The sequence below is a fragment of the Mobula hypostoma genome, chromosome 10, assembly GCF_963921235.1.
Source record: "Mobula hypostoma chromosome 10, sMobHyp1.1, whole genome shotgun sequence".
NCBI classification, from domain to species: Eukaryota; Metazoa; Chordata; class Chondrichthyes; order Myliobatiformes; family Myliobatidae; genus Mobula; species Mobula hypostoma.
Window position 1 is genome coordinate 125,622,480 of NC_086106.1, and position 24,529 is coordinate 125,647,008.

Below are 24,529 nucleotides of genomic sequence, written 5' to 3' on the forward strand. Positions count from 1 at the left end.
TGAGTTAAGTTATCCACACTGGTTCAGGAGCCCTATGCTTTAAGGGCAATAACTATTTCTGAAGCTAGTGGTATGGGAACTAAGGCTCCTGAACTTCCTTCCCTATACCAGCAGTGAGAAGAGGGTGTGGCCTCCATGGTGGGGAACTTGTGTTTAGCCAGAATGACAGAGTATTAATTTTCATCTCTTAATCTAGCTGTTAAAATTTTTCCTTATCTTTCATATCCAGTGATGTCCTCAGCACTACCTAACAGTAGAGCTCATAGTGGTGTGGTAGCATAGTGGTTAGCACACTCGCCTTCCAGCACCAGTGATCAGTGATTGGAGTTCGATTCCCACTGTTGGCTGTAAAATTTGTATGTTCTTCCTGTTCCCACATGGATTTCCACCAAGTGCTATGGTTTCCTCCCACATTCCAAAGATGTACGGTTCAGATTAGTAAGTTGTGAACTTGCAACATTGGCTCTCGAGGCATGGTAACATCTGTAGGCTGCTCCCAACGTAATCCTCACTGATTTGATTTTTAATATAAATGGCAGATTTCACCGAATGTTTCCATGTTTTGATGTACGTGTGATAAATAAAGCTAATTTTATATAATTTAAATTTAAGCAATAAAGTGTAAGATATCTACTGCAAAGAGACCATGATTTCTCAAATGAGACATGAATTTCTTTGGTCAAATTCAAAACAAAAATAACAATTTGTAGATCTGCAGCAAAAGTAAGTAACTGCGCTCTATGCGTAATGTGACCAAAGAATTAAATCACGCACTAACATCACAGAATCATATAAAATTTACAGCACAGGAGCAGATTTTCAGCCCATCATGTTTATGTTAGATTTTTAACAAAATAAACTTTATTCACGTTAAAATATTTTCACAAGAGTTAACCATTCAATGCCTTTTCATTCTCGACATTCATAGTGAATGCTTTCAGTACTGTGCTGTTCCTACACGAGTAGCTTTGTTGCCACTCATGTGCCCTCCACCCCCAGGCAGTATAATACTACAATGGAGGTCCAGCCAACCCCATCTGAGCTCCTCCCTCTCTAGTAGAAGAACTCTACCCTGTGGTCTTTCTCCATTGACCCTTGGCGGAGACTGCATCGAGCTTCAGTGCATCCCTCAGCATGTACTTCTGCAGCCTGGAATGTGCCAGTCAGCAGCATTTCTCCACAAACATCTCGAGATGCTGGCAGACCAACAAGTTTCAGGCCGACCAAAGGGCATCTTTTATTGAGCTGTCAGCCAGCAGCCCATCATGTATATATTAGATAACAAGGGTCTAGACAGCCTAGCTCCCACCTTCCAACCCTGGGTCCATAAACTTGCTGGGCATAACTCTTTAGATAAACTTTTTAAAATGCGATAGCAGTTTCTGCTCTTCTACCCTTTCAGGCAGAGACTTCCCTGTCTTCTGTCTATCAGAAGCCTTTCTCACCTTCCTCCTTGTTATACAATAGACCTTAAGATATAGGAGCAGAATTAGGCAATTTGGCTTATTGAGTCTGTGTACCATTGCATCATGGCTGATTTATTGTTAAGTTCATCCCTGTTAGTATCTCTCAGCATCATTTTCCAGTGGTAGTATATCCACTCTCACCTCTCTTTTATTCTTTACATATCTGACAAAAAAAATCTTCTGGTATCCCCTTTGAAATCATTGACTAGCTTACCTTCATTTTTTCCATCTTTTCTCTCCGTGTGGCTTTTTCAGTTGCCTTATGTTGGTTTTTAAAAGCTTCCCAATCCTTTAACTTCCCACTGAATTTTGCAATATTATATGCCCTCCCTTTTGCTTTTATGCTGTTTTTGACTCCCCTTGTTAGCCATGGTTGCCCCATCCTTCCTTTAGAATACTTCTTTATGTGTGGGATGTACGTTACTACCTGGAACCTGTCCAAATTTACCCCACAAACTCCAACCACTGCTGTTCTTCCATCACCCCTGCTCGTGTCCTCTTACAATTGACTTTGGCCCGCTTATCTCTCATGTCTCTGTGCTGACCTTTTGCATCACAACCTGGTACTCCAGCTGCAGTGCTGTCGACAAAAAAGCCTTGCAGAGGGTGGTTAGGGGAACAAAGAAGGTTATTGGGGTCTCCCTACCTTCTGTCCAAGACCTCTTTCAGAGTCGATGCCTCCAGAAGACACGGTACATCATTAAAGACCCCTCACACCCTCTCCATGAACTGTTTGTTCTTCTGGCATCAGGCAAACATTACAGGAGCATCAAAACTAAAACCACAAGGCTACTAAACAGCTTCCTCCCACAGGCAGTCAGACTGCTAAATAGCTGCTCTACCTGACTCTGCTTTCGACACTTTTAACTTGCACTGGACACTTACAACTTGATTTTAACTGACATGTGGCTGTTGTGTTTTACAATTTATTGTTATGTTTAATATTTAGTGTTGTGTTTGTTATGTTATGATTGCACTGCTCCTGAGAAACGCTGTCTCATTCTGCCCTGCAGAGCTGATGAATGGTTAGAATGACAGTAAAGTTTTTTGAATCTTGAATCTTGAATCTTGAATTCCCTTTACTCTACTCTAATACTGATACATCTGACTTTATCTTCTCTCTCTCAAACTGCAGGGTGAATTCTATCACATTCAGATCACTAACCCCTAAGGGTTCCTTTACTTTAAACTCCCTAATCAAATCTGGTTCATTTCATGATGTCTAATCCAGAATTGTCTTGTCCCTACAGGGCTCAACCATATTGCTCTAAAAAGCCATCTTGAAAGTATTCTACAAGTTTCATGTCTTGGGATCCAACACCAACTTGATTTTCCCTATCTTCCTGCATATTGAAATCTCCCATGGCTATCGAAACATTACCCTTTTTACATGCTTTTTCTATCTCTTTTTGTAATTTATATCCCACATTCTGGCTACTGTTCAGAGGCCTCTATATAACTCCCTTCAGGGGATTTTTTTTCCCCTGGCCCTTTCCTAACTCTACCCACAGGATATACATCTTCTGATCCTATGTACCTTTTTTTTCCCCAAGAACTTGATTTCACTTTTTACCAACAGAGCCACCCCACCCCCTCTGCCGACCTGCCTGTCCTTCTGACACGATGTGAATCCTTGGATGTTAAATTTCCAGCTCCTATCTCCTTTCAGCCATGTCTCAGTGATGTCCAAAATGTCAAGTTCTAACTGTGATGCAGGATCATGTACCTTATTCCATAGACTGTATGCATTCAAATATAACAACTTCAGTTCTGTATTCATCACCCTTTTCAATCTTGCCCCCCTCCCCATGCTTTACAGCAAGTTAAATCCTTAATACTTTTCTTAGCTTTTTGCTTGTTTCTTTATTCTGCAGACCCTTATAACCTCTCCTTCACTTTTACCTTATCCTCACCACCCCCCCCCCATCCCACCCCAAAGGCTTGGTTATGAGATTCACCAGGATCCTGGTCCCTTTATGCTTCACTTGGAGCCTATCCCATCGGAATAGCTCCTTTCTTCCCTATTACTGATGCCAATATCCCACAAATTCAAATCCACTTCTCTCACACCAAGCTTTGACCCTTGCATTTTAGAGTTAAAAAGTTCGAAGTTCAAAGTACATTTATTATCAAAGTATGTATACCATATACAGCCTTGAGTTTTGTCTCCTAAAAGGCAGCCACAAAACAGAGAAACTCAAAAGAATCCGTAAAAAAGACTGTCAAATTCCCAATGTGCAGAAAAAAAACAAACCACTCAAACAATAAGCACAAACAGACGGCATTCTGAACTGAAGTCCACAAAGAATCTGTCCACAGACCCTTAGTTAGTTCAGCACAGAGCTCAACAGGCCCGTCCCTCGCCTTAGGCCCCAACATTCTGACCTTTTCAATCTGGCCAGTGCCTATATTGTTGTCCAAATATAGGGTTCAGTCACTTTGATATCCTCTGGGGCCTGGACCCCACTGTCTTGATTCAGCTTGTCCTCGACCTTTCCATTTCATACTGCCACTTTAATCATCCAAACATCGGGTTCTGTCGCTTCAATATACTGGACCCTGCCATCTTAATTTGTCTTGTACCTGACCTTTCTAATTTGACCTGGCACTTTAATCGATCGAGCCTCGGGTCATCCTCACTCTCAGCAATGGGCCCACTGCCTCACCTCGGTCCTGCCGCATCAGATTGCCTCCAAATCCAAAGGGAAGTTACAGATTATTGCTTGCGATGATTGTATAGCAGAAAAAGAGTGATCAATGAAGTATTTAATTGTTTTTCTTGTTTCGTCAGTCACCATCCAAAAGTCACTGAGATTTACCACCACGATTGTAAACCGAAGCTGTCTGGTGCTATTAACCCTTTGCCAATCTGCATGTGGCTCAGGCAACAATCCAGGGATTAGTATTTTTTTTGGTCCTGCATTTTAATTTTGTCCCTCATTGCTGGAATTCCCTCCACAGAACCTTTTTCCTTGTTCTTCCTACATTAGCAGTCACGACATAGACCACAACAGCTGGGTCTTTCTCCTCCCACTCCAAGTCCCTGCGCAGGTCAGATGAGATGTTCCGAACCCGGGCAGTAGGTTGACAACACAGACTTCGGGACACTTGATTCTTGCAACAGAGAATTATGTGTATTGCCCTGATGATACAAACCCCTATCACAACTAAATTTCTCTTCTTTCCACTTTCTTGAAACATAGTTGCTCATCTTTCCTACATACCCCATTCTCATCCTCACAGGGAGCAACCTCAAAAATTTATTGGGCAAGATCAGAGACTGAGTGTCCTTCAGCACTACCTCTGGGATCCCCCTAGCTGCCTCACTCACAACCATACCCTCTGATCCCAAGCTGCAGACTGAATTTGATGCGGTTAATCGACTAGGTATGATCATGGATACAGAAAAGAATAAGCTCAGATTAAAGACAGATGGATGACCATGATCACTCAAGTCACACGACACGGCACCTAATGATGATGATGATGAATCTACTAGGTACGACTGCGTCCTGAAACACAGGAGGTGTCCAGGTAATTCTTCCCCTCCCTGACGCACCGCAGTATTTGAAGCGCAGATCCTAGGTCATCAACTTCGAGCCTCAGTTCCTCGAGCAGCCAACGCTTGCTGCAGATGTGGTCACAAGGAGCCACAATGGGGTCCACCAGTTACCACATCGTACAGCTACAACACATCACCAACACATTCTGTCCTCAGTAAGGGCCTCACCTTTGTCTCCCTGTGCCCACTACCTCAGTGAGTTCCGCGCCCGCAATAATGCTGAGCTCTTTTTCCGCTTTCTCTGTCTCTGTGCCTACTTCTTTGGCAAGGACTCCCCACCCCACACCACTGGCCCCATCTCCTGTCTTCAACCTTCCTCATCTTCCTGGACACCCTGCACTGGTCATCTGTCTGTTCTGGATCTTTTTATTGTCTACTGCCAACAGGTCATTAACCATATCAACTTCACTACTCCTTTCTCCAGTTCCAACACACTCCTTCTAAGCACACTGCTCTCCACTCACTCCACACTAACCCTGACCTCTCCATCAAACCCGCAGAGAAGGGGGTGCTGTAGTAGTCTGGTGAACAGATCTCTACCTTGCTGAGGCCCAGCGACAACTCTCAGACATGTCCTCTTACTTACCCCTTGAACAGTACCACACGAAGGAGCATCAGGCCATTGTATTCCACATTATCACTAACCTTATTAAATCTGGGGATCTCACATCCACTTCCACCAATCTCTAGTCCCCTCACCTTGCACTTCCCATTTCTACCTCTTACCCAAGATCCACAAACTTGCCTGTCCAGGTAGACTCATTGATTCAGCTTGTTCTGTCCCTCTGAACTCGTATCTGTATATATTGACTCTGTCTTATCCTCCCTAGTTCAGTCCCTTCCCACCTACATCTGTGACACTTCACATGCTCTGGATCTTTTCAATAATTTCAAGCTTCCTGCCCCCGAGCATCTTATTTTCACTATGGATGTCCGGTCCCTATACACCTCCATCCCCCACCATAAAGACCTCAAAACTCTCCGTTTCTTTCTGTCCACTCACAACCTATCTATATCTCTCTGCAGACTCTCCGTATCTTCTGTACAATTTGCTTTTCCACTCAATTTAGTATAGTCAGCAAACTTAGATACACTACACTCGGTCCCCTCTTCTAAATCGTTAATGTATATCATGAACTGTTGCTGGCCCAGCTCTGACCCCTGCGGCTCACCGCTCACCACTGATTGCCAACCAGAGTAACACCCATGTATCCCAACTCTCTGCTTTCTATTAGTTAATCAATTCTCTATCCTAATATATTACCCCCAACCCTATACATCCTTACCTTATGGATAAGTCTTTTATGTGGCACTTTATCGAACGCCTTCTGGAAATTCAAGTAAATAACGTCCATCTGTTCCCCTCTATCCACTGCGCTCATTATATCTTCAAAGAAGTCCAGTAAGTTTGTTAAACAGGACATGCCTTTGCTGAATCCATGTTGCGTCTGCCTGATGGATCCACTTCTTTTCAGATGCCTTGCTATTTCTTCATTAATGATAGCTTCAAGAATTTTCCCAACTACAGATGTTAAACTAACTGGCCTATAGTTACCTGCCTTTTGCCTACATCCTTTTTTGAACAGTGGTGTGACATTCTCTGTCTTCCAATCTGCTGGGACCTGCCCAGAGTCCAGAGAATTTTGATAACTTATCACTAAAGCCTCTACTATAACTTTTGCCATTTCTTTCAGTACCCCGGGATACATGCCATCAGGACCAGAGGACTTTTCTATCTCCAGGCCCACAAGTTTGCTCAGCACTATCTCTTTAGTGATAGCTATTGTATCGAGATCCTAACCTCCCATCGCATGCACAGCATCTCTCTTTGGCATGTTAGATGTGTCCTCTACCATGAAGACTGACACAAAATATTCATTCAAAGCCTCTGCTATTTCCTCATTACCCAATATCAATTCTCCCTTCTCATCCTCCAAGGGACCTACGTTCACTTTAGCCACCCTTTTCTGCTTTATATAATTATAAAAACTTTTACTGTCTGTTTTTATATTTTGTGCCAGTTTATTTTCATAATCTAGCTCTCCCTTTCTTTATTGCTCACTTAGTGGTTTCTTGTTGCTTTTTAAATGCTTCATTTTATCTCCCTACTGTGATAAGTGTTATTCATATGTTTTGGACGCGTCCAAATCTTAGAAAATATTGGAAGGAAGTTTTACAAACTTTTTCTGTACTCTTTAAAGTAACTTTTAAACCTAATCCTTTGACTGCCCTATTTGGTATTGTTACATAGAAACATAGAAAATAGGTGCAGGAGTAGGCCATTCGGCCCTTCGAGCCTGCACCGCCATTTATTATGATCATGGCTGATCATCCAACTCAGAACCCCACCCCAGCCTTCCCTTCATACCCCCGACCCCCGTAGCCACAAGGGCCATATATAACTCCCTCTTAAATATAGCCAATGAACTGACCTCAACTGTTTCCTGTGGCAGAGAATTCCACAGATTCACCACTCTCTTTGTGAAGAAGTTTTTCCTAATCTCGGTCCTAAAAGGCTTCCCCTCTATCCTCAAACTGTGGCCCCTCGTTCTGGACTTCCCCAACATCGGGAACAATCTTCCTGCATCTAGCCTGTCCAATCCCTTTAGGATTTTATACGTTTCAATCAGATCCCCCCTCAATCTTCTAAATTCCAATGAGTACAAGCCTAGTTCATCCAGTCTTTCTTCATATGAAAGTCCTACCATCCCAGGAATCAACCTGGTGAACCTTCTTTGTACTCCCTCTATGGCAAGGATGTCTTTCCTCAGATTAGGGGACCAAAACTGCACACAATACTCCAGGTGTGGTCTCACCAAGGCCTTGTACAACTGCAGTAGTACCTCCCTGCTCCTGTAGTCGAATCCTCTCGCTATAAATGCCAGCATACCATTCGCCTTTTTCACCGCCTGCTGTACCTGCATGCCCACTTTCAATGACTGGTGTATAATGACACCCAGGTCTCGTTGCACCTCCCTTTTTCCTAATCGGCCACCATTCAGATAATAATCTGTTTTCCTATTTTTGCCACCAAAGTGGATAACTTCACATTTATCCACATTAAATTGCATCTGCCATGAATTTGCCCACTCACCCAACCTACTCGTTGGAATTTAGAAGATTGAGGGGGGATCTGATTGAAACGTATAAGACCCTAAAGGGATTGGACAGGCTAGATGCAGGAAGATTGTTCCCGATGTTGGGGAAGTCCAGAACGAGGGGTCACAGTTTGAGGATAGAGGGGAAGCCTTTTAGGACCGAGATTAAGAGAAACTTCTTCACACAGAGAGTGGTGAATCTGTGGAATTATCTGCCACAGGAAACTGTTGAGGCCAGTTCATTGGCTATGTTTAAGAGGGAGTTAGATATGGCCCTTGTGGCTACAGGGGTCAGGGGGTATGGAGGGAAGGCTGGGGCAGGGTTTTGAGTTGGATGATCAGCCATGATCATAATAAATGGCGGTGCAGGTTCGAAGGGCCGAATGGCCTACTCCTGCACCTATTTTCTATGTTTCTATCCAAGTCACCCTGCATCCTCTTAGCATCCTCCTCACAGCTAACACTGCCACCCAGCTTCGTGTCATCCGCAAACTTGGAGATACTGCATTTAATTCCCTCATCCAAGTCATTAATATATATTGTAAACAACTGGGGTCCCAGCACTGAGCCTTGCGGTACCCCACTAGTCACCGCCTGCCATTCTGAAAAGGTCCCGTTTATTCCCACTCTTTGCTTCCTGTCTGCTAACCAATTCTCCACCCACACCAATACCTTACCCCCAATACCGTGTGCTTTAAGTTTGCACACTAATCTCCTGTGTGGGACCTTGTCAAAAGCCTTTTGAAAATCTAAATATACCACATCCACTGGTTCTCCCCTATCCACTCTACTAGTTACATCCTTAAAAAATTCTATGAGATTCGTCAGACATGATTTTCCTTTCACAAATCCATGCTGACTTTGTCCGATCATTTCACCACTTTCCAAAAGTGCTGTTATCACATCCTTGATAACTGACTCCGGCAGTTTCCCCACCACCGACGTTAGGCTAACCGGTCTATAATTCCCCGGTTTCTCTCTCCCTCCTTTTTTAAAAAGTGGGGTTACATTAGCCACCCTCCAATCCTCAGGATCTAGCCCAGAATCTAACGAGTTTTGAAAAATTATCACTAATGCATCCACTATTTCTTGGGCTACTTCCTTAAGCACTCTAGGATGCAGACCATCTGGCCCTGGGGATTTATCTGCCTTCAATCCCTTCAATTTACCTAACACCACTTCCCTACTAACATGTATTTTGCTCAGTTCCTCCATCTCACTGGACCCTCTGTCCCCTACTATTTCTGGAAGATTATTTATATCCTCCTTAGTGAAGACAGAACCAAAGTAATTATTCAATTGGTCTGCCATGTCCTTGCTCCCCATAATCAATTCACCTGTTTCTGTCTGCAGGGGACCTACATTTGTCTTTACCAGTCTTTTCCTTTTTACATATCTATAAAAGCTTTTACAGCCTGTTGTTATGTTCCCTGCCAGTTTTCTCTCATAATCTTTTTTCCCCTTCCTAATTAAGCCCTTTGTCCTCCTCTGCTGAAATCTGAATTTCTCCCAGTCCTTAGGTGAGCCACTTTCTCTGGCTAATTTGTATGCTTCTTCTTTGGAATTGATACTATCCCTAATTTCTCTTGTCAGCCATGGGTGCACTACCTTCCTTGATTTATTCTTTTGCCAAACTGGGATGAACAATTGTTGTAGTTCATCCATGCAACCGTTAAATGCTTGCCATTGCATATCCACCGTCAATCCTTTAAGTGTCATTTGCCAGTCTATCTTAGCTAATTCATGTCTCATACCTTCAAAGTTACCCCTCTTTAAGTTCAGAACCTTTGTTTCTGAATTAAATATGTCACTCTCCATCTTAATGAAGAATTCCACCATATTATGGTCACTCTTACCCAAGGGGCCTCTCACGACAAGATCGCTAATTAACCCTTCCTCATTGCTCAAAACCCAGTCCAGAATAGCCTGCTCTCTAGTTGGTTCCTCGACATGTTGGTTCAAAAAACCATCCCGCATACATTCCAAGAAATCCTCTTCCTCAGCACCTTTACCAATTTGGTTCACCCAATCTACATGTAGATTGAAGTCACCCATTATAACTGCTGTTCCTTTATTGCACACATTTCTAATTTCCTGTTTAATACCATCTCCGACCTCACTGCTACTGTTATGTGGCCTGTACACAACTCCCACCAGCGTCTTCTGCCCCTTAGTGTTACGCAGCTCTACCCATATCGATTCCACATCTTCCCGGCTTATGTCCTTCCTTTCTATTGCGGTAATCTCTTCTTTAACCAGCAACGCCACCCCACCACCCCTTCCTTCATGTCTATCCCTCCTGAATATTGAATATCTCTGAACGTTGAGCTCCCATCCCTGGTCACCCTGGAGCCATGTCTCTGTGATCCCAGCTATATCATAATCATTAATAACAATCTGCACTTTCAATTCATCCACCTTATTACGAATGCTCCTTGCATTGACACATAAAGCCTTCAGGCGCTCTTTTACAACTCTCTTAGCCCTTATACAATTATGTTGAAAAGTGGCCCTTTTTAATGCTTGCCCTGGATTTGTCGGCCTGCCACTTTTACTTTTCTCCTTAGTATTTTTTGCTTCTACCCTCACTTTACACCCCTCTGTCTCTCTGCACTGGTTCCCATCCCCCTGTTGTGAACTAACCTCCTCATGCCTAGCCTCTTTAATTTGATTCCCACCCCACAACCATTCTAGTTTAAAGTCACCTCAGTAGCCCCCGCTAATCTCCCTGCCAGGATATTGGTCCCCCTAGGATTCAAGTGTAACCCGTCCTTTTTGTACAGGTCACACCTGCGCCAAAAGAGGTCCCAATGATCCAAAAGCTTGAATCCCTGCCCCCTACTCCAATCCCTCAGCCAGGCATTTATCCTCCGCCTCATCGCATTCCTACTCTCACTGTCGCGTGGCACAGGCAGTAATCCCGAGATTACTACCTTTGTGGTCCTTTTTCTCAACTCCCTTCCTAGCTCCCTATATTCTCCTTTCAGGACCTCATCCCTTTTCCTACCTATGTCATTGGTACCTATATGTACCACGACCTCTGGCTCCTCACCCTCCCACTTCAGGATATCTTGGACATGATCAGAAATATCCCGGACCCTGGCACCAGGGAGGCAAACTACCATCCGGGTCTCTGGACTGCGTCCACAGAATCGCCTATCTGACCCCCTTACTATCGAGTCCCCTATCACAACTGCCCTCCTCTTCCTTGCCCTACCCTTCTGAGCTACAGGGCCAGACTCTGTGCCGGAGGCACGGCCACTGTCGCTTCCCCCAGGTAAGCTGTCCCCCCCAACAGTACTCAAACAGGAGTACCTGTTATTAAGGGGCACAGCCACCGGGGTACTCCCTATTACCTGACTTTTCCCCTTCCCCCTCCTAACCGTGACCCACTTGTCTGCCTCCCATGGCCCCGGCGTGACCACCTGCCTTCCACTCCTCTCTATCACCTCCTCGCTCTCCCTGACCAGACGAAGGTCATCGAGCTGCAGCTCCAGTTCCGTAACACGGTCCCTTAGGAGCTGCATCTCGATGCACTTGGCGCAGATGTAGACGTCCGGGAGGCTTGGAGACTCCAGGGCCTCCCACATCCGACACCGAGAACAGCAAACTGCCCTCACACTCATACTGCCCCTCTCCTCAAATAACAACAGAAAATGAATGCCAAATCTTCCTCGCCTTCCTGTTTCCGCCTAAGCCTGTTGAGCCGAAGCCCTTAAGTCTTCACTCTGCTCCCGGCTCACTCCGCCGCTTGCAAACTACGCTGCCCGCTCTATGAGGCTTTGTTCCTTTTAAATCTGCTGCACTGCACAGCCCGACGTCACACGCCTGCGCAGTCCCGCCTCTCAGAACGCCGTTGGAGAAAAAAAATAACGAAAATTTCAAAAATGTCTTTCTCGGCACTCCCAATCAGACTCTTAGACTCCTTCTTCGAATTGTTGGAAGGAAAGATATCATCTTGAAGACATCTGATCTGCTCATTCTGGCTTTTATCTCTCCTATGGCTAGGAGGGCGCTTTTGTTTAAATGGAAGGATGCAGTTCCATCTAATCATGCTCAGTGGTTACGGGATGTTATGGTATGCCTAAATTTAGAAAAGATTCGTTGTTCAATTTCTGAATCTAACCAAGATTTTCAAAATTTGTGGGGGCCGTTTTTAAATTATTTTCATAAACTTTGATTTATTGTTAAAGTACAGAAGTTGGTTAATAGCATATTTTATTATCTGATAAGTTTTTTTTCTTTTTTTTTCCCAAACAGCTTCGACTTTGGTATCTTTTTTTTAATAAAATTGTTTATATTCTAATATATGGATTAATCTAATCTATATGAATATAGAGTAAGGAGTTCATTATTTGGTATTATTATATTTTTTCTTTTGTTTTATATGTATTCTCTTGGACTCTGTATTCTTCTATATAGAAATCAATAAAAATATTGGAAAAGAAATATTTCATTTTCCCACTACTCTTGGCAACTTTGTATGTGCGAGCTTCTAATTCGATGCCTCTTTTGTTTTCTTAGTTACCCGAGGCTGGGTCTTCCCACCCTTACTGTCGTTGCTATTATTTGAAATATACTTCAGCTGAGCACTTGTGAAAAATCTCTTTGAAAGTCTTCCACTGTTCCTCAACCATCCCAAATAGACTTTGCTCCCAGTCTACACCAGCCAAACTCTCCCTCATCCCATTGTAGTCTCCATTGTTTAGGCATAATACACTGGTTTTAGATTTGAACTATTGCACCCTCCATTTGTATGAGAAACTCAGTCATACTGTGATCACTCTTTCCAAGAGGATTCCTAGCTACAAGATCACTAATTTTACCTGTCTCATTGCACTGGACCAGATCTAAGATAGCACATTCCCTTGTAGGTTCAGCAACATGCTCTTTAAGAAAGCCATCATAGTCCTCTTCAAGACTGCCTCGACCAACTTGATTCATCCAATCTATGTGTAAATTAAAGTCCCCCAAGATATCTGCTATTCCATTCTTGCATGCCTCAGATATTTCTCTGTTTATTGCCTGTGCCATTTGTAGAGTTATTACTCGATCGCCGACAGACAACTCCCACCAGTGACTTTTTCCCTTTACTCTTTCTAATCTCTAACTAAATGGATTCAACATGCTGCTCCTTAGATCTTTTATTGTTTCTCACCTTTAATTAAAAGTGCTACCCCACCTCTCTTACCTTCCTGCCTATCCTTCTGTATTAACATAGAAACATAGAAAATAGGTGCAGGAGTAGGCCATTCGGCCCTTCGAGCCTGCACCGCCATTTATTATGATCATGGCTGATCATCCAACTCAGAACCCTGCCCCAGCCTTCCCTCCATACCCCCTGACCCCCGTAGCCACAAGGGCCATATCTAACTCCCTCTTAAATATAGCCAATGAACTGGCCTCAACAGTTTCCTGTGGCAGAGAATTCCACAGATTCACCACTCTCTGTGTGAAGAAGTTTTTCCTAATCTCGGTCCTAAAAGGCTTCCCCTCTATCCTCAAACTGTGACCCCTCATTCTGGACTTCCCCAACATCGGGAACAATCTTCCTGCATCTAGCCTGTCCAATCCCTTTAGGATCTTATACGTTTCAATCAGATCCCCCCTCAATCTTCTAAATTCCAACGAGTACAAGCCCAATTCATCCAGTCTTTCTTCATATGAAAGTCCCGCCATCCCAGGAATCAATCTGGTGAACCTTCTTTGTACTCCCTCTATGGCAAAGATGTCTTTCCTCAGATTAGGGGACCAAAACTGCACACAATACTCCAGGTGTGGTCTCACCAAGGCCTTGTACAACTGCAGTAGTACGTCCCTGCTCCTGTAGTCGAATCCTCTCGCTATAAATGCCAGCATACCATTTGCCTTTTTCACCGCCTGCTGTACCTGCATGCCCACTTTCAATGACTGGTGTATAATGACACCCAGGTCTCGTTGCACCTCCCCTTTTCCTAATCGGCCACCATTCAGATAATAATCTGTTTTCCTATTTTTGCCACCAAAGTGGATAACTTCACATTTATCCACATTAAATTGCATCTGCCATGAGTTTGCCCACTCACCCAACCTATCCAAGTCACCCTGCATCCTCTTAGCATCCTCCTCACTGCTAACACTGCCGCCCAGCTTCGTGTCATCTGCAAACTTGGAGATGCTGCATTTAATTCCCTCATCCAAGTCATTAATATATATTGTAAACAACTGGGATCCCAGCACTGAGCCTTGCGGTACCCCACTAGTCATTATGTGATATCCTTGGACCTTATGCCCTTATACTCATTGTGCTTTTAAGATCTTGTAACCTTTTACTCTTTTGCACTGAAAAGGCCTGTTTTGCATTGTGTCTCTAAATAAATAACTTTTAGTGTTTTAATTCAGAGAGGTCATGTTTGACCAATCTATTGGAGTTTTTCGAGGAGGTTACCAGGAAAGTGGATGAAGGGAAGGCAGTGGATATTGTCTACATGGACTTCAGTAAGGCCTTTGACAAGGTCCCGCATGGGAGGTTAGTTAGGAAAATTTAGTCGCTAGGTATACATGGAGAGGTGGTAAATTGGATCAGACATTGGCTCAATGGAAGAAGCCAAAGAGTGGTAGTAGAGAATTGTTTCTCCGAGTGGAGGACTGTGACTAGTGGTGTGCCACAGGGATCAGTGCTGGGTCCATTGTTATTTGTCATCTATATCAATGATCTGAATGATAATGTGGTAAATTGGATCAGCAAATTTGCTGATGATACAAAGATTGGAGCTGTAGTAGACAGCGAGGAAGGTTTTCAGAGCCTGCAGAGGGACTTGGACCAGCTGGAAAAATGGGCCGAAAAATGGCAGATGGAGTTTAATACAGACAAGTGTGAGGTATTGCACTTTGGAAGGACAAACCAAGGTAGAACATACAGGATTAATGGTAAGGCACGGAGGAGTGCAGTAGAACAGAGGGATCTGGGAATACAGATACAAAATTCCCTAAAAGTAGCATCACAGGTAGATAAGGTCGTAAAGAGAGCTTTTGGTACATTGGCCTTTATTAATCAAAGTATTGAGTATAAGAGCTGGAATGTTATGATGAGGTTGTATAAGGCATTGGTGAGGCTGAATCTGGAGTATTGTGTTCAGTTTTGGTCACCAAGTTACAGGAAGGATATAAGTAAGGTTGAAAGAGTGCAGAGAAGGTTTACAAGGATGTTGCCAGGACTTGAGAAACTCAGTTACAGAGAAAGGGTGAATAGGTTAGGACTTTATTCCCTGGAGCGTAGAAGAATGAGAGGAGATTTGATAGAGGTACATAAAATTATGATGGGTATAGATAGAGTGAATGCAAGCAGGCTTTTTCCACTGAGGCAAGGGGAGAAAAAAACCAGAGGACACGGGTTAAAGGTGAGGGGGGAAAAGTTTAAAAGGAACATTAGGGGGAGCTTCTTCACACAGAGAGTGGTGGGAGTATAGAATGAGCTGCCAGACGAGGTGGTAAATGCGGGTTCTTTTTTAACATTTAAAAATAAATTGGACAGATACATGGATGGGAGGTGTATGGAGGGATATGGTCCATGTGTAGGTCAGTGGGACTAGGCAGAAAATGGTTCGGTACAGCCAAGAAGGGCCAAAAGGCCTGTTTCTGTGCTGTAGTTTCTATGGTTCTGTGGTTCTAGATACAGCCTGGTACAGCCTCTTCTGGCCCAATGAGCCCATGCCACCCAGTTGTACCCATTTCACCAATTAGTCTACTTAACCAGTATGGCTTTGCAAGGTGGAAGAAACCGAAGCACCCAGAGGAAACCCACACATTCATGGGGAGGACGTACAAACTCCTTACAGCCTGGAATTGAACCCTGAACTCTGACTGAGCTGTGATGGTATCATGGTAACTACTACACTAGCGTGGCACCCATGACAGAAGCTATCACTGAAAGTAGGAAATCCCTTCCTGAGGAAGGGCAGGCTGAGATAATTGACTTTTATTCAACAGTAGATACTCACTGAATAACATCAAATCACATAAGAACCATGCATTCTGAGCAAATAGTGGACCAGAAAGTAGCATTAATTAGGGCAGCTTTCCAATTAGTGAAGTAAAGAGCAGGGGGACTTTAGATCAAAGAACGTATGCAGCATACAAGCCTGAGATTTGTCTTCTCCACAGACAGCCACGAAACAAAGAAAGAAAACATCAAACCCCCAACATGCAAAAAAAGAAAGGAACAAGTCATGCAGATGGGGAAAAAATTAGTGAGAAACACAGAAAGTAAGACACCAATTCATAAGTCATGAACCAGTCCAGGTATATTCAGTTCAGCTCAGTTCGGTTCAATCTAGCGCTCGGTCATTCAGTAACTTTAGCATGCAGTGCCAGTCTGCCTCGATCAATTGCATAAAGTAGCAACTAAAAAGAAGCAACCAGAAACCAGAAACATATCATTACATGGACTACAGAGGGCTGGATATAGGGTTAGCAATCCCATTGCATAAAATCCCAAAAATGGCAACAGAAGTCCAAAGAACTCATAGCTTGAAGAGGAAGGATACACCAATAAGATGGGCTAACCTGGGAAAATTTGAAAGACTGGCCCAGGGCAGTGGACCCTCTTGAACTGCTGTCAGTGACCTATGCCCCAGCAGGGGTGATGGGCTTAAGAAGTGGAAGAAGAAGAAGATCTCTCAATCTTAAGACAATATTGTTACTGCAGATTCTTGGGATTATCATTTCTCGTAATGATTACTACTGACTTGCCCTCAGAAGGCAAAGGGTAGTTGTAGGTGGAGCTTATTCTGCATGGAGATCGGTGATCAATGCTGTTCTGCAAGGATCTGTTCTTGTGGCCCTGATCTTTCTCATTTTTATAAATCACATAGATGAGAAAGTGGAAGGGTGAGTTCATATTTTTTCAGATGGCATGAAGACTGGTGGAGATGTAGATAGTGTGGGAGGTTGTTGTAAGTTCCAAAAGGACATTGACAGGATGCAGAGCTGGGCTGAGAAGTGGAAGATGTACATCAACCTGAAAAAGCATGAAGTGATTCACGGATGGTCGAACATGAAAGTTCAAATTTCAAAGTTCAAAGTAACATTTATTATCAGAGTACATATATGCCACAATATACAACCCTGAGATTCATTTCCCTGCGGGCATATTCATCAAATCTATAGAATAGTAACTATAACAGGATCAATGGAAGATCAAATAGAGTGCAGAAGACAGCCTGAAGGCAGAGTACAGGGTTACTGGCAGGATTCTTAGCAGTGTGGAGGAACAGACGCATCTTAGGCTCCATGTCCTTAGACACCCTGAAGAGGGTATATTTAAGGTGGATGTTGATTGTTTCCTGATCGGTCAGGGCATCAAAGGATATGGCAAGAAGGCAGGTGTATGGGGTTGAGTGGGATCCTGGACCAGTCATGATGGAAGGGTGGAGCAGACTTGATGGGCTGAATGGCCTAATTCTGCTCCTATGTCTTACGTTTTAACTGTTCCTGAACCTGATGGTGTGAGTCCTGCTCCCGTATCTTCTTCCTGATGACAGCAGTGAGAAGAGAGCATGGCCTGGATGGTGGGGGTCCCTGATGATGGATGCTGTTTACTCATGGCAGTTCTCATTGTAGATGTGCTCAATGATGGGGAGGGCTTTGCCTGTGATGGACTCCACTGTTTCCACCACTTTGTTTCCATACCACTGTGTTTCTATACCACTGTATGATGCAACCAATTAGGACACTCTCTACTGTGCATCTATGGAAGTTTGTGGAAGTTCTAGATGACATCCACATCTGCACAGACTTCTAAGAAAGTGGAGGCACTGTAGTGCCTTCTTTGTGATGCCACTTATGTGCTGGTCCCAGGACATATCCTCTGATATGATAACACCAATGAATTTAAAGTTACCGACCCTTACCACCTCTGATCACCTAAAGACAAAGCCAATAGCACTGTGAAGGACCCCCCGCACCCCTCATACAAACTCTTCTCCCTCCTGCCATCTGGCAAAAGGTGCTGAAGCATTCGAGCTCTCACAACCAGACTGTGCAACAGTTTCTTCCTCCAAGCCATCAGACTCCTTAATACCCAGAGTCTAGACTGACATCTACATCATTTATTATTATATTGTAATTTGCCCTCTACTGTGCCTATTGTCTTGTTTATTATTTATTGTACTGCCCTGCACTGTTTTGTGCACTTCATGTAGTTCTGTGTAGGTCTGTAGTCTAGTGTAGTTTTTGTGTTGTTTTATATAGTCTAGTGCAGTCTTGTGTTGTCTCACTTAGTCTAGAGTAGTTTTCTGTTGTTTCATGTAGCACCATGGTCCTGGAGGAATGTTGTTTCGTTTTTACTTTGTACTGTCCCAGCAGCTTATGGTCGAAATGACAATAAAATGTGACTTCACTTGACTTGACTTGACTAATGTGGAAGTTAATGTCACAAAACAGGAGAACACATCATAGAACAATAGTCTCTGTTTTAATATTTGTACATTACTATTACACATTATTATTGGGTATATTTTTATTCGATACTTTATTATTAGTTAATATTATTATTACTTACTGTGTTTTTAAATGTTGCTGCTGTAATGATATAATTTCCACTCAGGATCAATGAAATACTTTATTATTATTATTAAGATGGCTTTGGCAACATATAACAATGCTTTGCAGGCAGTTTGGAGAACTATTAAATCATCTAAAGTGGAACTGAGCGACCTAATGTGTTATATAATTAATAGGAATTCTGCAGATGCCGGAAATTCAAGCAACACATATCAAAGTTGCTGGTGAACGCAGCAGGCCAGGCAGCATCTCTAGGAAGAGGTACAGTCGACGTTTCAGGCCGAGATTTTTTGTCAGGGGTACCTCTTCCTAGAGATGCTGCCTAGCCTGCTGCGTTCACCAGCAACTTTGATGTGTGTTGCGTGACCTAATGTGTTTCTCTTCAATGTAACTGTCATGTATTTAAGTACAAGTGCACCTTTAGGTACTCAGTGCGCCATCTACTGTGAATGTCAATATTTTGTACCAGGCATCAAAATTTATGGAGAGTTAATGTCTTTGTAACAGCACCAGTGACTGGATTCAATCTTGCCACTGTCTCTGAGGAGTTTGTTTGATCTCCCCGTGTCCACAGGTGCTCTGTTTTCCTCCCACGTGCCAAAGGTGTACAGATTAGGGTTAGAGGTTTAAATAGTCATATGGCTGTAAATGGGCTAGAAAGGACTGTTAGTGTGTGGTATCTACAAATAAACAAACAAATAATAAATAGATAGATAGATTGATTGATTGATAGATAGATAGATAGTATATTCTGTCTAATTGCCCTTCCTATCCAGTCCTGATGAAGGTTCTTGGTCTGAAATATCATCTGTTTATTCCCCACCATAGATGCTGCCTGACCTGCTCAGCTCCTTCAGCATTTTGTGTGCGTTACTCTTGAAAGATAGATAGATAGATAGATAGATAGATAGATAGATAGATAGATAGATAGATAGACAGATAAAAAATGTTCTATTGGTAGCTAATAGAACCTTTGTCCTGACTGGATGTCCAGTCCTTATATACTTCCATCCCCCATCAGGAAGGTCTCAAAGCTCTACGCTTCTTTTTGGATTCCAGACCTAATCAGTTCCCCTGTACCACCACTCTGCTCCGTCTAGCAGAATTAGTCCTCACTCTTAATAATTTCTCCTTTGGCTCCTTCCACTTCCTCCAAACTAAAGGTGTAGCTATGGGCACCCGTATGGGTCCTAGCTATGCCTGCCTTTTTGTTGGGTTTGTGGAACAATCTATGTTCCGTGCCTATTCTGGTATCTGTCCCCCACTTTTCCTTCGCTACATCGACGACTGCATTGGCGCTGCTTTCTGCACGCATGCAGAACTTGTTGACTTTATTAACTTTGCCTCCAACTTTCACCCTGCCCTCAAGTTTACCTGGTCCATTTCCGACACCTCCCTCCCCTTTCTAGATCTTTCTGTCTCTGTCTCTGGAGACAGCTTATCCACTGATGTCTACTATAAGCCTACTGACTCTCACAGCTATCTGGACTATTCCTCTTCTCACCCTGTCTCTTGCAAAAACGCTATCCCCTTCTCGCAATTCCTCCGTCTCCGCCGCATCTGCTCTCAGGATGAGGCTTTTCATTCTAGGACGAGGGAGATGTCTTCCTTTTTTAAAGAAAGGGGCTTCCCTTCCTCCACTATCAACTCTGCTCTTAAACGCATCTCCCCCATTTCACGAACATCTGCTCTCACTCCATCCTCCCGCCACCCCACTAGGAATAGAGTTCCCCTGGTCCTCACCTACCACCCCACCAGCCTCCGGGTCCAACATATTATTCTCCGTAACTTCCGCCACCTCCAACGGGATCCCACCACTAAGCACATCTTTCCCTCCCCCACTCTCTCTGCATTCCGCAGGGATCGCTCCCTACACAACTCCCTTGTCCATTCGTCCCCCCCATCCTTCCCCACTGATCTCCCTCCTGGCACTTATCCGTGTAAGTGGAACAAGTGCTACACATGCCTTTACACTTCCTCCCTTACCACCATTCAGGGCCCCAAACAGTCCTTCCAGGTGAGGCAACACTTCACCTGTGAGTCGACTGGGGTGATATACTGCATCGGGTGCTCCCGATGTGGCCTTTTATATATTGGCGAGACCCGACGCAGACTGGGAGACCGCTTTGCTGAACATCTACGCTCTGTCCGCCAGAGAAAGCAGGATCTCCCCGTGGCCACACATTTTAATTCCACATCCCATTCCCATTCTGACATGTCTATCCACGGCCTCCTCTACTGTAAAGATGAAGCCACACTCAGGTTGGAGGAACAACACCTTATATTCCGTCTGGGTAGCCTCCAACCTGATGGCATGAACATTGACTTCTCTAACTTCTGCTAGGCCCCACCTCCCCCTCGTACCCCATCTGTTACTTATTTTTATGCACACGTTCTTTCTCTCACTCTCCTTTTTCTCCCTTCGTCCCTCTGAATATACCTCTTGCCCATCCTCTGGGTCCCCCCCCCCTTGTCTTTCTTCCCGGACCTCCTGTCTCATGATCCTCTCGCATCCCCTTTTGTCTATCACCTGTCCAGCTCTTGGCTCCATCCCTCCCCGTCCTGTCTTCTCCTATCATTTTGCATCTCCCCCTCCCCCTCCAGCTTTCAAATCCCTTACTCACTCTTCCTTCAGTTAGTCCTGACGAAGGGTCTCGGCCTGAAACGTCGACTGCGCCTCTTCCTACAGATGCTGCTTGGCCTGCTGCGTTCACCAGCAACTTTGATGTGTGTTGCTATTGGTAGCTACCTCTGCTTTGGGGTTGAGGAAACAACAACACATAAGAGCCTGCAAACATTGCAAAAACAAATTAAAGTAACCGGCTGTTATAATTTAGAACTTACAGTTGGAGAAGACTGTCACACCAAATTGGAAGCAACTTCTAAATGAAATTGAATTTATACTTGAAAAGGAAACATTTGCTATTCAGGTGGGACTGACTGGTAGCATCACGTTCTCATGGGTTCTCAGTGTGGGAACGTGCAGTGGTGTGTGCGTGTGTGTGCGCGCGAGTGTGTGTGTGTGTGTGTGTGTGTGTGTGTGTGTGTGTGTGTGTGTTACATACATATGTATATATACACACACACATACATATATGTGTGTGTGTGTTTGAGTGAGTGTGACTGTGTATGTATGTGTGTGTGTGTATATCTGTGTATGTGTTTCTGTGCATGTGTGTGCATATACTGTATGTGCATGTGTGAAGGCATGAAGGTATGCATGTAAATGTAAGTATATATATGAATTACATGGTATATGCACTCCGTGGGGATCATAAGACCATAAGATATAGGAGCAGAAGTAGGCCATTCGGCACATCAAGTCTGCTCCACCATTCATTCATAGGCTGATCCGATTCTTCCAGACATCCCCACTCCCCTGCTTTCACCCCATACCCTTTGATGCCCTGGATAATCAAGAAACTATTTATCTCTACCTTAAATGCACCCAATGACTTGGCCTCCACAGCCGCTCGTGGCAACAAATACCACAGATATGTGTATATGAATATTTAGTCTGAATATGACAGTGCATATGAATATTTTAACATATTTAACATATGATTGTATGTCTATCAGGTACATACATATAAACATATCACATACATAAATCACAAGACGCTGGTGAAATGTAGCAGGCCAAGCAGCATCTATAGGAAGAGGTACAGTCGACGTTGCGGGCCGAGACCCTTTGTCAGGACAAAGGTTCTCGGCCTGAAATGTCGACTGTACCTCCTCCTATAGATGCTTCCTGGCCTGCTGTGTTCCACCAGCATTCTGTGTGTGTTGCTTGAATTTCCAGCATCTGCAGATTTCCTTGTGTTAGCACATACATAAATCATGGATTTGTTGTATATATGAATTGTGCATACGTGTATGTGTAATTCATGCAGCCTCTATGAGGATGTGATGACATTTTCTTACATAATTTAGATCATGCAGGCAAGGTCAACATTAATTGCTCATCTTCAGTGGTGAAGAACTTCCCACTGCAGACAAGGAAAGAGTCCCAGGACTTATAACCTTAAACTGCACCACTATGACAATGTTTTTGATCTCCATTTGACTCAAACTCTGAACTCCTTTGATTATCTTTTAGTATATTTTAAACAGTGAACATCTGTGTTGTGTGAGCATACAAATTGTAGGAAAATTTGGCCAGAAGTACATAGCACATTATCTAGTCTTCTGGCCCTAAGTATCATCTATATATGTGATGCTCATCTCTGCCTTACTGACAGAAATTAGAACAATATTGTGAAGCCTACAAGTTTTATTCAAAGCATCAAATAGCAATGCAAGAGATGTTGCATCGGGAAGGTAAAGGGGGAGATCGGAGATCAGAAGTGGATCATTGGGAGATTAGAGGTGGAGAGGACCAACAACTTCAAATATGTCATCGTTATCATTTCAGAGTATCTGTCCTGGATCAGCATGTAAGTGCCATTACAAAGAAAACATGGCAGTACGTCTACTTCCTTGGAGTTTGTGCAGATTCAACATGACATCTAAAACTTTGACAAACTTCTATAGACATGTGGGACAGAATATATTGACTGGTTACATCATGGCCTGTTGTGGAAACGCCAATGCCCTTGAATGGAAAATTATACAAAAAATAGTTGACATGGCCCAGTCCATCACTAGTAAAGTCCTCCCTATCATTGAGCAAATCTACATGGAGTGTTGTCGCAGGAAAACAGCATCCATCAGCAAGGACCCAACCACCCAGGTCACACATCATTTTCACTGATACCATCAGGCAGCAGATACAGGAGTATCAGGACCCCTCCACCAGGTTCCGCAAACAGCTATTAGCCCTCAACCATCAAGGTTCCTCAACTTGCCTCAACTTCAACCATCCCATCACTGAACTGTTCCCATTGCATATGGATTCACTTTCAAGGTCTCTTCATCTCATGTTCTCAATATTTATTGTTTATATATTTATTATTATTATTATTTTCTTTTATGTTTGCACAGCTGGTTGTCCCTCGCACATAGATTGTTTGTCCGTCATGTTGAGTGTAGTCTTTCATTGATTCTATTGTGCTTTTTGGATTTACTGTGAATGTCTGCAAGAATATGAATCTCAGGGTGACATATATATACTTTGATATTAAATTTACTTTGAACTTTTAAATCTATCAGGACCATGATTTAAGGATTATCTTTATTTGTCACATATACATTGAAACATACACTGAAATGTGTTGTTTTTGTCAATAACCAACACAGCCCAAGAATATGCTGGGCAGACCACAAGCATTGCCATGCTTCCAGTGCCAACAGAGCATGCCCAGAAATTTGCCATGTAGACATAAATAATATTAGCCACAAAGGTAAGGCAGTTGGCTGCCACTTACAGATGCTCAACTCTAAATACTGACCCTAAGAGTTCCTGGGGAGATAATTGTGAGATCTGGAGGGATTCAACATAGAAAGACACCCGTCTTCCCATTGAGTGTGTGCTGCCAACTACACAAATTTACGCCAATCCTAATTAATCCCATATTTTATTTTGCTCCCATTTTCATCAATCCACTCTTTACCCCCAGATCTTGCCAGTCACCTACACCTTAAAAGTAAATCTCAGTAGCCAATTCATCCACCAGTCGTGAACCTACCCTGGTTTGACTCCCCAAAAATAAACACCTGAGTCTGATCTCAATTAAACTTCATTTGCCATTCCTTTACCCACTTATCCAGCTGTAATTTTAATAACCCCCTGTAATTTTTTGATAAGCTTTGTCTTTTTCTATGACACAGCCTATTTTAGAAAATAGAACATAGAAAACTATAGTATCATACAGGCCCTTCAGTCCATGATGTTGTACCAAATTTTAACCTACTTCAAGACC